Source organism: Bos grunniens, chromosome 4 (assembly GCF_055505025.1).
Source record: "Bos grunniens cultivar Pamir isolate PY7600 chromosome 4, Bosgru_T2T1.0, whole genome shotgun sequence".
In the NCBI taxonomy this organism is placed as follows: domain Eukaryota; kingdom Metazoa; phylum Chordata; class Mammalia; order Artiodactyla; family Bovidae; genus Bos; species Bos grunniens.
This window is the reverse complement of record NC_141168.1, coordinates 64,398,835-64,411,905: the sequence shown is the minus strand read 5'-3', so window position 1 is coordinate 64,411,905 and position 13,071 is coordinate 64,398,835. Positions and strand designations below refer to the sequence as shown.

Here is a 13,071-nt window from a genome sequence, read left to right as displayed (position 1 = left end):
ATGGGGTTGCACAGAGTCGGACACGACTGAAGCAACTTAGCAGCAGCAGCAGCAGCATCTATGTGAAATTGGTAAATCAAATCATTAACATGGTATATTTGGGGGGAAAGAAGACAAAAAAGGGACTTTAGCCCTAACCATATTTATTTGTTGTTGAATTTGAGTGTAGACTCAGGGGTGATTTTTAAAGTATCTTCTCTTCTATATTTTCCAGATTTCCTACAATAGCCATATATTAGTTTTATAATAAATGACATCTTTTTAACAGTCAAAAGCAGTTGTTTATTCATCACCAGTTCATTCATCTTTAAACTTCAAAAAGGCCACAAGATTAATAAATTGAATGTTATCAAGTTAGTCCAAAAGGGAAATGGTGTACTATTATTGATAGAATGTGGTTCTTCTCTTCAGCTGTTTATGGATGTTTGTCTCACGGTAACTTTTTAAAAATCACATTTGTTTAACAATGTTTATTACATATCTATTACATACTTGGCATTTTAACTGGCCCTGATGCTATGAAAAATTACAGCTCGTCCTTCCTTGAACAGCTCACAATCTATGGGTAATAGATCTGTGGTAGAATATATTGTGGTTTCCTGTGATAAACAACAATGTGTGAATTAAATGTGGTATGGACCTTGCAAGGGAGCTTCCCTCCTGCCTGAGAGATATGGGAAAGGGCTCATGGAAAGGTGATATTTGAAATAGCTCCTGAAGAAATAGCACAATGCTGCTGAAGGTAATTGCAATACCAGGTCATTAGATCTTTGTCAATCCACTAAAGAGTATTAAGACTCAGCACAAGATCAATTTGCAATTTGATTTTTGAACCAAACAAAAACACAAATTTCTAACATATCAGAGATGCTTAATCCATGACAGAGGTACTCTTAAGAGTCCCTTGGACTGCAAGGAGATCAAACCAGTCAATCCTAAAGGAAATCAACCCTGAATATTCATGGTAAGGACTGATGCTGAAGCTGAAGCTCCAATACTTTGGCCACCTGATGCAGAAAGATGACATTGGGAAAGATTCTGATGCTAGGAAAGATGGAAGGCAAAAGGAGAAGAGAGCAGCAGAGGATGAAACAGATAGCATCACTGACTCAACGGACATGAATTTGAGCAAACTCCAGGAGAAAGTGAGGGACAGGAAAGCCTGGTGCACTGCAGTCCATGGGGTTGCAAAGAGTCAGACATGACTTAGTGACTGAACAACAACAATAAGACAGAGGTCCGTTTGACTGAGCTGAGCGGGGTCTCTAGAACTGGTATTATTACAAGTTGGGGGAGTTGTCTAGGTGGATACAATTCTTAACTCTTAAAAAGTGAGTCATGTGATATAAATGTTCTGGGCAATATTAAAGTAGGAAATAATTTAGGGATTAAGTTTTGAGTCTTTAGGTCCTTTGGCTCAAAGTGGAAGTTCTGGTTCCTGCAACATCCACTCTCTGTTATCCCAACAGAGACTCAAGTGAGAGGGAGTCAGATGAGCATGAAGGTTAAGTCAGTAGATCTCACAATATGGTCCTCAGATGAGAAGCATCAGCATCACCTCCAGATATGGTAAGAAAGGGAAATTCTCAATCCCCACTCCAGACTTACTGAATCAGAAACTCCAGAGATGGAGTCCAGCAACCTGTGTGTTAACAGGGTCTCTAGGTGATTCTGATGCATACTGCACACTCAATTTTGAGATCCACTATGCTAAGGTAAGCTCTCAGTCATTAGTGTACAACCAGGTATTAGATTTAATTTAACCAGCTATCTTTATTTATGGACCACTGGTGAGGAGGAAGTGTGGCAGGAAGGAGGATTTAAGAGAGATATTTTGCCATTTTTCTCAAATACATGTATATACATAATATTTAACAGAGTGTGTTTGACTAAAAATATTCTTTTTGTTTTACAGAAAGCCCTTCAAGTGGCAGAATGGGTCTTTCAGTCTCTGTTGCTCTTGGACTTCAGAGGATCAATGGAGGCTCATTCTCCCAGGATGAGTCTTTACAATGACAAAGCAGATGATCTTTGATTTGTTATGACTTGGGGAAGCCAGGAAGATGATCCTTGCCTCAAACACATGTCCAACCAGAGGCCATGTGACTAAAAGTCTACTGTCTAAGACTCATTTTTCCCCCTTAATCTAAGCATTTCCCTGAGTATCTACTCAAAATTCAAATCCCATCTGGAGCAATAATATTTCAAACTCTGACCAGTCTGATTCAATCATGAATTCACTAATGACAACATTTTCTTTTAAAATGAGAGGTTCAGGAAGTGTACACAGTAAAGTCCTGGCCCGCTGGGGAGGGTTATGATTCTGATAAGGGAAGAGGGGCACTAGTCATTGGAAATAAATTTCTACTTTTTTACCCACAATAGATGTAGATTCTTCAGAGTGTAATTCCAGCCTAAATTTAGATAAGCCCTCCACCCTTTCAATGCCTTAAATTCTCAGCTGTCAAAAGTCTAACAGGTTTAGGGTTTTAAAAATGTTTGGAATTGAGCTTCAGGAGTTGCTTGTGTATTTTTGAGATTAGTTGTTTATCAGTTGCTTCATTTGCTATTATTTTCTCCCATTCCGAAGGCTGGGAATCCGAAGGCATCTTTTCACCTTGCTTATAGTTTCCTTTGTTGTGCATAAGCTTTTAAGTTTAATTAGGTCCCATTTGTTTATTTTTGCTTTTATTTCCAGTATTCTGAGAGGTGGGTCATAGAGGATCCTGCTGTGATGTATGTTGGAGAGTGTTTTGTCTATGTTCTCCTCTAGGAGTTTTATAGTTTCTGGTCTTACATTTAGATCTTTAATCCATTTTGAGTTTATTTTTGTGAATGGTGTTAGAAAGTGTTCTAGTTTCAGTCTTTTACAAGTGGTTGACCAGTTTTCCCAGCACCACCTGTTAAAGAGATTGTCTTTAATCCATTGTATATTCTTGCCTCCTCTGTCAAAGATAAGGTGTCCATAGGTGCATGGATTTATCTCTGGGCTTTCTATTTTGTTCCATTAATCTATATTTCTGTCTTTGTGCCAGTACCATACTGTCTTGATGACTGTGGCTTCGTAGTAGAGCCTGAAGTCAGGCAGGTTGATTCCTCCAGGTCCATTCTTCTTTCTCAAGATTGCTTTGGCTATTCGAGGTTTTTTGTATTTCCATACAAATTGTGAAATTATTTGTTCTAGCTCTGTGAAGAATACTGTTGGTAGCTTGATAGGGATTGCATTGAATCTATAGATTGCTTTGAGTAGTATATTCGTTTTCACTATATTGATTCTTCCGATCCATGAACATGGTATATTTGTCCATCTAATAGTGTCCTCTTTGATTTCTTTCACCAGTGTTTTATAGTTTTCTATATATAGGGAGAGGGTGGGATGATTTGGGAGAAAGGCATTGAAGCATTTATAATATCATATAAGAAACTGATCACCAGTCCAGGTTCGATGCAGGATACAGGATGCTTGGGGCTGGTACACTGGGATGACCCAGAGGGATGGTACGGGGAGGGAGGTGGGAGGGGGGTTCAGGATGGGGAACATGTGTACACCCATAGCAGATTCATGTTGATGTATGTCAAAACCAATACAATATTGTAAAGTAATTAGCCTCCAATTAAAATAAATAAATTTAAATTAAAAATAAATAAATAAAATGCAGTATGCAAGTTTGGGCTAGAGAGAAAAATTCTTCATGGAGAAACTACCCTTAATAACTGGTAATATTTTATAGCTTTATAATAATAAAAATAGAAAATAATTTTTAAAAATGTTTGATGGTCTTTGAGCATTAAATGTGTTGAAGAGGGAAAAAAAAATCCACAACAGTGTATGAGAGAGAATCATTCTGGCTAACTTCACTCATTACTCCTATTACTAGTGTCAATCTAAGACCATCTAGAGTCCTTGATGAAACTAGGGAAGTCATTTATCTGGCGCCCAAATACTATTTCCTGGTAACAGCTTGTTTCACCCCAGTGAATGAAAGGTTGATTAAATTATAACCAAACATTAACAGATGCTCAAAGCCTTGACTTAACTTTTGTGAAGACGAAACTGCAGTGGGAAGACAAGTACTGTTTTTCATTAAGGTACTCACTTATACTGCTTATTTCATATATTTTGCTTTCTAATATTCCTACAAGATGAGGAGAAAGGATTCCCTATAGTTTAGTATACAACCAAGCTAAGTGGTTAATTAATAACTTAGACAGGGACTATAAACCACTTCCCCTGATGCCTAATGAAGAATAAGATGTCTCAGGATTTTCTTTCCATTCCTGGCAGCAGAGGTGCTGAAGAGATAAACAGCTAGAGCCGCTAACATAAATCATTCTCGAGGAGATACACTGTGTGACCTTTGTGGGAATTATTCACACTTGTATAACACTGAAACCCAAGGAGCTCAGAACTCTCGGGGAAAGTTGTGCATATGCATCTTATATATTTAATTTTGCCACCCCTTAAGAAAGGAAACAGACACAAAGAGTTAAAAATATATTTCCTGGATCTACATTCCCCAGCAGGGAGAAACCAAAGAAAGCCCTAATCTTGACAGTAAAGAATCTTCCTGCAATGCAGATACCCAGGTTCAATCCCTGCAGAAGGGAACAGCAACCTACTCCAGGATTCTTGCCTGGAGAATTCCATAGACAGAGGAGCCTGGAGGGCTACAGTCCACAGAGTCACAAAGAGTCAGACACGACAGAATGACTAACACTTTCACTTTTTCACTGTGACATCCTAGTTCGGTCTGTTCTTCAGCTTTTCCCTTTACCACAAAATTTTCTTGATGGCAAAGATACTCTTGGGCAATAATTCTTGATTCTCCATCCCCACTTCCACACCCAAAAATCCTGAGCCTCAAAAGAAGACACTAGCATCCTCCTTGTGCTCAAAACTAAACCCTAGGAAACATCCCAGATTCATCTCTCCCTGTGCTCCACTCCTAGTCTATGAAACCAACCAAGTCCTACTTCCAATTTACACACATTGACCCAACCATTTCTCACCATCTCCACTGACACTCTCTGCCTTGCCACCAGCATCCCTCACTTGAATCCACTTCCCTTGCCCCCAACAGTCCACTCATTACATAAGAGTTTGAATCATCTAAAAATACAAATCAGATTTATGACAGTCCACTCATTACAGAAGAGTTTGAATCATCTAAAATACAAAGCAGAATTATGACTACCTTACTTCAAACTCCCCTGTAACTTCTGAGTATAATTTGATTTCAAATTCCTATCATGATCTATAAAACCCTGACTAGCTCTTTATCCTTCCTGTGTTCTCTTTGTCTGCTCGGTTAGGACACTTCAACGTCACTGATCCTCTGGGTTTCTTGGTTCCTGAAACACACTCAGCTTCTTAACTTCTAAGAATCTTTCCTGGAAAGCCCATCACCCAGATCTTTGCACAGCAGGCACCATCTCATCATTCAAGTCTCAGCACATATGTTACCACCTCAGAAGAGAATTTTCTGAAATGCTCACCCAGCCCCTGACCCAGCCATTTTATCACCTGATTTGTATATATTTTCTTTGGATCACTGACATGTATGACATGTTCCTACTTCCTAAATATCTGTCCCTCTGCACTAGACCATAAACTCCATGAAAACAGGAATCTTTGTTTCACCATGGAATTCCTAGAGCCCAGAGCAGTGCCAAGCACAGAACAAGCCTTGATATTTGTTGAATTAATGAATAGACTCTTCAGATGAAACCCACTCTATAAAGGTTTCAAGTTTATATGTAACACTAAGAACAATGAATTCAGCAAATATATGTACGTGTCTATGAAGTGTCATGCACTGTTCTAGGCATTTCATTGGAGTTGACTTGCATTCATCTACTAAAGTTGAATAGAACATGATTTTGACTGTAACAATATGCTGGTTAACATCCCTTTAAAGAAAAGCCCCAGTTGGGAGATTAGGATTGACATATTCACACCACTGTATATAAATTAGATAACTAAAAGGATCTACTGCACAGCACAGAGAACTCTACTCAATACTCTGTTATGGCCTATATGGGAAAATAATCATAAAAAAAAAGAGTGCGTGTATGTATATGTATAACAAATTCACTTTGCTGTATACCTGAAACTAACACACCATTGTAAATCAACTATACTACAATAAAAATTAAAAACCAGAAAAGCCCCACCTGAGTGCATAGGCTGTACCACTCACTCGTGACATGGGTGTTGCTACTAGGGCTTTCAAGGGCATCACTAAAATGCATGGTCTTGCTATCACTTCTGGAAAAATGAATCATAGAACACCTTTCCTGAGGATGGTGGAGGAAAAGTGCCTTTGCAAGTATGCAAGAATAAGGAGACAGGGTGCAAGTCCTAGGCCTGCTATTTACAACATATGTAACTTTGGACGAGTTACTTTATCCCTCTGAAGCCCAGATATACAATTTTTAAAGATGATAGCCTTAATAACTTCCCTACCTACTTCAAAGACTTATAAACATCAGTGAAATATTGCAGCTAAGAACACTTTGCATCCTGAATACATTTGTGGCTTAGGATTATAGACATGCACCTGCTCACCTACACAAAAAGGATAACAATCAAGTATTAAATGATTTATGAATTATAGTTGCCACATCATCAATTAGCTCACATTCAATGCAAATGACTCTTCACTAGGAGAGTAGCTGAATCTTTCCAAACACATTTGTTTGTAATAGATTTCCCCAACACAGCCTCATTTCTGAAGTCTCTTCCTTGACCTGTCCTTGTACTTGAGTCTGCTACCTAAGAAGGAATCTGAAGCATTCAGTATGGTCATCATCAGTAGTAATGTCTCCTTCCTAAAAAGAAACAGCTCAGAACACAGACCAACCTGTAGTGACTGCAATGACATGCTTGGTAAACTAAAACTCCCCAAACCGTTTCTTCCTGAAGCTAAATTTTAGCCACCGATGATACCAGTTGAGAATAACCGACGTACTGAACCCCAAGTGTGAGAGTAACAGGCAGACAGGCCAGGATCATCCACTCTGATGGAAGAGTCTATGTGGATAATTCCTAGGCCTCTCTGGACACAGAGTAGATAATCATAATCAATGACTTTCTCTACTGGTATACATTTTCCAGCTACAGATTTGATAAAAGGGAGAGGAGAAAGTGCCACTTAAAATTCTAGTGATTTCTTGACAATTGGCCCTAGACAAACCTACATGATATTTTTAATAGTTTCTCTTGAATACCTTGCCTTGGAGGCTGTCTGCTGTTTCTCTGTCTCTCTAGTTCAAAGTCATTTGTATTTCATCAATTATTAGGTACCTATTTCATTTGATGATTTCTTGAGGCTCCTTCTTAATTATTTAAATACTCAAGAATATAAACTAAATAAGCTTGTGTGAACGTCCAGCTTAAAAAGACTTTCCACAATTTTCTCAGATGGGCAGGTTTAAGAATTTGACCATAAAAGAGCCAGAAACATTTAAGGAGGATATGACTTTGTAAAGGAAAAAATGAGAGGTAGTTCCAGTTGAGGTATCCATCAGATCTGCTTGAGACTATAACCTAAACGTTAGGACTCATCCTTTTTTCTGTCTTACATGCCCAAGTCCACCCTCTGTAACCTCAATCCTTCTGAACCTTGCAAGGGTTAAACTGTAAGACTGACTTGTAAGTGACCAGAATGTATAAGGAGATTCCTGGTGAGAGAAGAGGGTAACTTCAGAATCAAAGATCTTGGTGCCTGCTGCTGATTGCTGTCCCATTATAGTTCTGTAGGTGGTCTCAGGGCTTGTTGGGTCTGCATCCAATCCAGAGTCTGTGTTGGGTGGCTGTTGATCTAAACATTTGTAGAGATTCCCGATTGCTATGGAGCTCAGAATTAGACATAAGCTATATGTGTGGGGTTTTGTAAGAAGGAGGCCAACAAGTTTAATTAAAATTGAAGAACCACTGACCTCCATTGTCTGTTTTCTCCTCGTTTCTGCATTCTTTCTAGTTTGACTCACTGCTTGCTGCAAACTCAAGCTCAGAATATGCCCAGCTATGAAACACAACCCTCCTCTGGCCAATGTGGACTACTTTTCTCATCCCAGCCCTAAGCTCTCTTTAGCCATCTTCCCCTGGGCACTTTCCTGGTCCCATCCTTCTCCTGAGTCTCCCCCTCTTATCTGCACATCTTGCTATAGTTTTTTATCTTAGTTCAAAGTTCAGTATGCAAATTCATAGTTCCACTATACATGATAATCTTTGACCCAGTTCTTAGGAGCCTACTCAATGTAAAAACTATTTTCTCTCACTGATTTTAAGTACATTATCCTAACAGACCCCCTTTACTTGCTCTTCTACACTATTGATATATATATATCAATAGCACACACACACACATTTAACAAGAACTTAATGATACAGTGTGCTAGGTGGCCTATGGAGTTATTCAGGAAAAGGACTTTTCACTAAGCATCTGTGGTTTTAAATATAAGCCAATCAAAACAGGGGTTTTGTATTAGCCATCTGTGTAGCTGTCTATAAATGAATTCTTGATACTGGGCAACAGACTTAGGAAAGAATGAGTCCTCAGGCCTAGCAGGTAACTATCAGGAAATTTCTAGGCGATTTTGGCATTAAAGTGAACCTTCAGATGACCTGAAAATCCGGTCTCTAGAGATGAGCTATTTCATTCAAAATTCAAGAGGAAGTATATCTTTAAATTTGGTAAAAGATTTTATATCCTGTACCCTAATTTCTGGCTTACATATAAGGTACAAATGATATCGTATACTGTCACAACTGATGTTTTTCCCAAAGGTACCAGCCATATTATCAGCTAATAAAAACTGAATAATATAGATTGCAGGTATAATATAGATTATATATATTTATAAATGATAATGATTGTCTTATCATTTAAATACTGTTCTTGTCTGTTTTAGCCAGAATTTCAAGATGGATTTTCTATCCTCTAGTTATTCAATTGAACAATAATCTCGGTACTGCTGTAATAGAATTTTTAAGTTGTAAATCCTCAAATCAATTGACCTTAACGTATAGAGGCTATATGAGTAGACCTGACCTAATCATATCAGCTGTTTTAAAGGCAGAGTTTTTTCTGGCTGGTAGCATTGAGGCAAGAAAAACTTTCTGATACAAAATTGCTAGCCTTGAAAATGGAGAGGGCATGGTGCAAGGACCAGAGAGCAGCCTGCAAGAGCTGAGAACCCCCCAGCCAACAGCCAGCAGAGTAGTGGCAACCTCAGTCTCACAGCTGGGAGGAAGTGAATTCTGCCAACAACCTGACTGAGTGTATTCCTCCCTGAGCCTCCAGACAAGAACTGTTCCTCTGTTACTAAACCAATGTCTTGATTTTCACCTTTCGAGACCCTAAGCAGAGAACTCAGCCAAGTTCCTGCCAGACTTTTGGTTTACCTAATAAATGAGTGGTAGGCCACTCACTTCATGGTAAATTGTTCGATAGAAATAGATAGCTAATCCACGATTCTGTAAACTTACATGTCAGGCTTCTTTTATATCTTTTTCAAGTGGCTTTGTACAATATTCAATATCACATTCATGTGGAGAAACAGCAAGGCCACTAGGTGACCATCAGGAAAGGTCTGTTGACTTTTCTGAAGATCATGTGTTGAGCTAAAAAGGGCTATAACAAGAAAATGACTCACTTGGCTTTAATAACAAGCCTAAATAGAAGAATCACCAGAACCATCTAACCAAAATGATTCGAGCAATTGTTTTTAATATTTGAGTGCATATTAGGAAGTTTTAGCAGAGATCTCCACCGAAGTTAAATGCTTAATTTTACAACAACCAAGTTTCCAATAAAAGTAAGTGATTGTGAAAACAAAGAGGCAGAACTATATTGGGTGATTCGATGGAGACACACAAGTAGACTCATACTTACAGACATGCAAAAGCAGGTTTTAACATTCCACTACCCAGCATATCTCAACAGTGCTCAGCAGTGCTTACCTTTCTCCAACTTTCTGCCTCCCTCTCCACAGAATAAATATGTATAGTTGGGGGATGAGGAAGTTGGTGATCCTCAGGGACCACAGAGATGGTGCATTAATCAGAATTCCACTGGGAAGGCAGTACCCTGTTCCCTCCACTCAGAGTCTGGAAATAGCTCAGTATGATTCTTCGATTAAATATTAATGAAGTGAATAAGACCCTGCAATACAAAGCAGAAAAAGAAATTAAACATTTCCCCAGGGGGAAGTCTACAAGTCATAAAAAATTAAAACATAAAACTAAATATTTACAAATATTATTTACAAACTTAGGGTTATTGATGGCTCATGCCCGTGGCAAGCTCACAAGTCCTTGGGGAGCATCAAGACCTTTCAGGGATCAAGCAAACCTTGTCCTGCTTGAATGTGCACCGGAACCACCACGTGGGGGTTGGTAGGGACAGATGATAAAACATAGACTCTCAGAACCACCCCCCGCCCCGCTAAGATGCTGACTCAGAAGGTCTGGGAGGTCGGAGACCTGGCTTCGGTAAATGTAATAAGTAACCTGAAGGGATTCTGGTGGGCATCTAATCTAGGCATCCCTGGTAGAGCCTGTTTATTCACAGTTGTTTCACAGATCTGGAGCCCTCACAGTGCAACATGCTGGCCACTGTTCTGCAGCTTATGCAAGACCTACACTGTATTTGTGAATTATTCAGGCACTTGGCAATTTTCACAGTTACAAAGGAGATCATCCTAAGCAGAACTAACTTGAGAATAAACATCAGTGAATAAAACTTTTTCCATTGCTATTTCTTTCATCCACTTATTAATTCAACAGATAATGAGAAACTATTTTATGCCAAGCACTGGAAAAGGTCCTGGAGATTTAATGATGAATAAGTAAGAAATAGGTGACACAGGCAGTAAAGAATCTGCCTATAATTCAGGAGACCTGAGTTTGATCCCTGAGTTGGGAAGAGCCGCTGGAGAAGGGAATGGCAACCCACTCAGTATTCTTGGCTGGAGAATTCCATAGACATAGGAGCTTGGCGGGCTATAGGCCACAGGGTTGCATAGAGCTGGACACAACTCAGTGATTAACCCTTTCACTTTCAAGTAAGAAATAGCCTCTATTCTCAGGGTGTTCACAGCATAATATCATTAGTAAGCAACATAATACATTATGGTGAATGGCAGAAGAGGAAAAATACAAGGAGTAGAAAGAGTATCCCTGGTAGTAGGAACAGTGTGTGTAAAACTTAAGAGCTAAGAAGGAGGCTTAATATGGTGGGGTGGAGTATGTTTGAGAGATTGTGTCTAGTGTGTGCGTGTGCACTGCAGGTATTAAAAGGAATAATGACAGATGAGATCAAAGAGAAAGTGGGGGCCAGTTTACTCCTCCTTAAAGGTAATCTCACTTGGCAAAGTATATTGATAAACTCAACAAAAGCCATAATCCATGAACTCTATTCACATGAAGACAAAGCTAATAAGGTTAGATACTTTTATAAGGTGTGTTTTTAAGAGTCAAAATCCTCTAACAGCTTAACATTTCCTGATTCAGCAGTTCCTGTATAAATTCAGGAAGATGTGACTTTTTTCTATTTCCCATTTGCCTGATGGTTTTCAAGAAAGGTTGGTATAGCAGAAAGTGATCTATAAAGACAAGTACTGTACACTTCGACATACAACAATATTGTCATTCTTGTAACTCACAATATTCATAGACTCTGGAGATTATAGTCCAGCTGTTCACCTAAGGCAAAAATCTCTTCCAAGTTTTACACATTCTTTTGGGAGGGAAGCATAATATAAAACCTCAATTCCCTTTGAGTGGATTGTTGCAAATTTAGGAAGCCAAACTCAAATAGTTCAAAATATAGCTTTTCTAGATTGGAATGGAAATTTGAGCTATAGTTCTAGAAACAAATGACTTGGGGTGGGAAAAAAGGTAGCAGATATCATCCAGTATACACAACAGAAAGAAGAGAAAATGTGAGAGTAAAAGAAGCATTTGTCAAGAAGGAAGTAATTGTAGCATTCAAAGGAAGGAACAATGCTATCTGGGCCAATAAAAGTTAAATGATCCAAATAAGTTAAGGTAGGCCATAGCTAAGTCTAGCCTGTGAGCTGGATGTATTTGACTTGCTCTTCCAGAGCAATTTCACTCTTGATGCTTCTCTTCCCTGCTTTGTGTTCCAGAGGCTGATGTGTATGAAACGTATCTATGGGCTGTGTTGCTTCCTGGCCTCCGATTGGGTCCAACCAATGGGAGACACTAGCAGATCAAAGTGAGAGAGAGAAGAGTGAGACTAGCTACATGTCCCCTTGACCATGGTAAGACTCTGTCCCTCTACCAAAGACAACACCTCTCAGACAGACTCCTACAGCTGCTTTCTCTCCCTGGGCTCCAGTAACTTCTCCTTTTCTTGCTTCTGCAGGCCTAGAGAGATGACATTTCTCTACTATTTTTAGTTCTATTGTGCTTCACCATTTCCTGCTAGTTTACTTTGACCTTGCCCTCTTTCCATACACCTTTGTAAGCAGTCCTTTTACTAAGTTCTCCTCTATTACTTGGTTTAAGTGAACCATTTATTTTTTGTCTGCATCCTGACCGATAAGCTACCATGGACTGCATGCTTCTTACATTGACAATGCAGAGTTAGCCTGACTGTTAAAACAGTAACTGTTATTGTTAACAGTTACATAGAAATTACTAAGTGTGTTTACATATATTATCTCTTTTTTTATTCTTTATTCATGACTAATCAAACTCAGACTTTACCTGCTCTGGGGTGGTAATTATACATAATGAATGTAAATGTGGATATTTACTACTGAGTCCAAGTCTAAACTATATTCTTAAGAATTTCATAGCCCAAATGTTGTATAGTCTTTTAAAGCTGAATAAATTGGAACTTCATTATATAAATTGGCTCTGTATCCTTCATTTGGGTTCCAAGTTTCTCAAATTAGCTAATACTCATTATTCAAGATTTCATTTCTACTGGAAAATTTCTAAGGGCAAATTGTCAGAAGAGGCAGCATGGTGAATCAGCATTTAATCATGAGCTGGTAGATATCTAAACCATATTTTACAATGATAATTGAATCAAT

General features: G+C 38.7%; 1 protein-coding gene across 3 annotated transcripts in view; it reads right to left on the bottom strand.

The window, feature by feature from the left end:
• LSMEM1 (leucine rich single-pass membrane protein 1) overlaps nucleotides 1–13,071 on the bottom strand; it is a 143,324-nt gene that overhangs the window by 54,086 nt on the left and 76,167 nt on the right. For 2 of the 3 annotated variants that reach the window (XM_086396612.1, XM_086396613.1), the window contains 2 exons: nucleotides 9,968–10,169; nucleotides 9,494–9,638 (listed from right to left, as the gene is read on the bottom strand). The gene's annotated coding sequence lies outside the window, so the exon portion shown is untranslated. The remainder of the gene's footprint in view (nucleotides 1–9,493; nucleotides 9,639–9,967; nucleotides 10,170–13,071) is intronic. The other variant, XM_086396614.1, reaches the window with a different exon arrangement.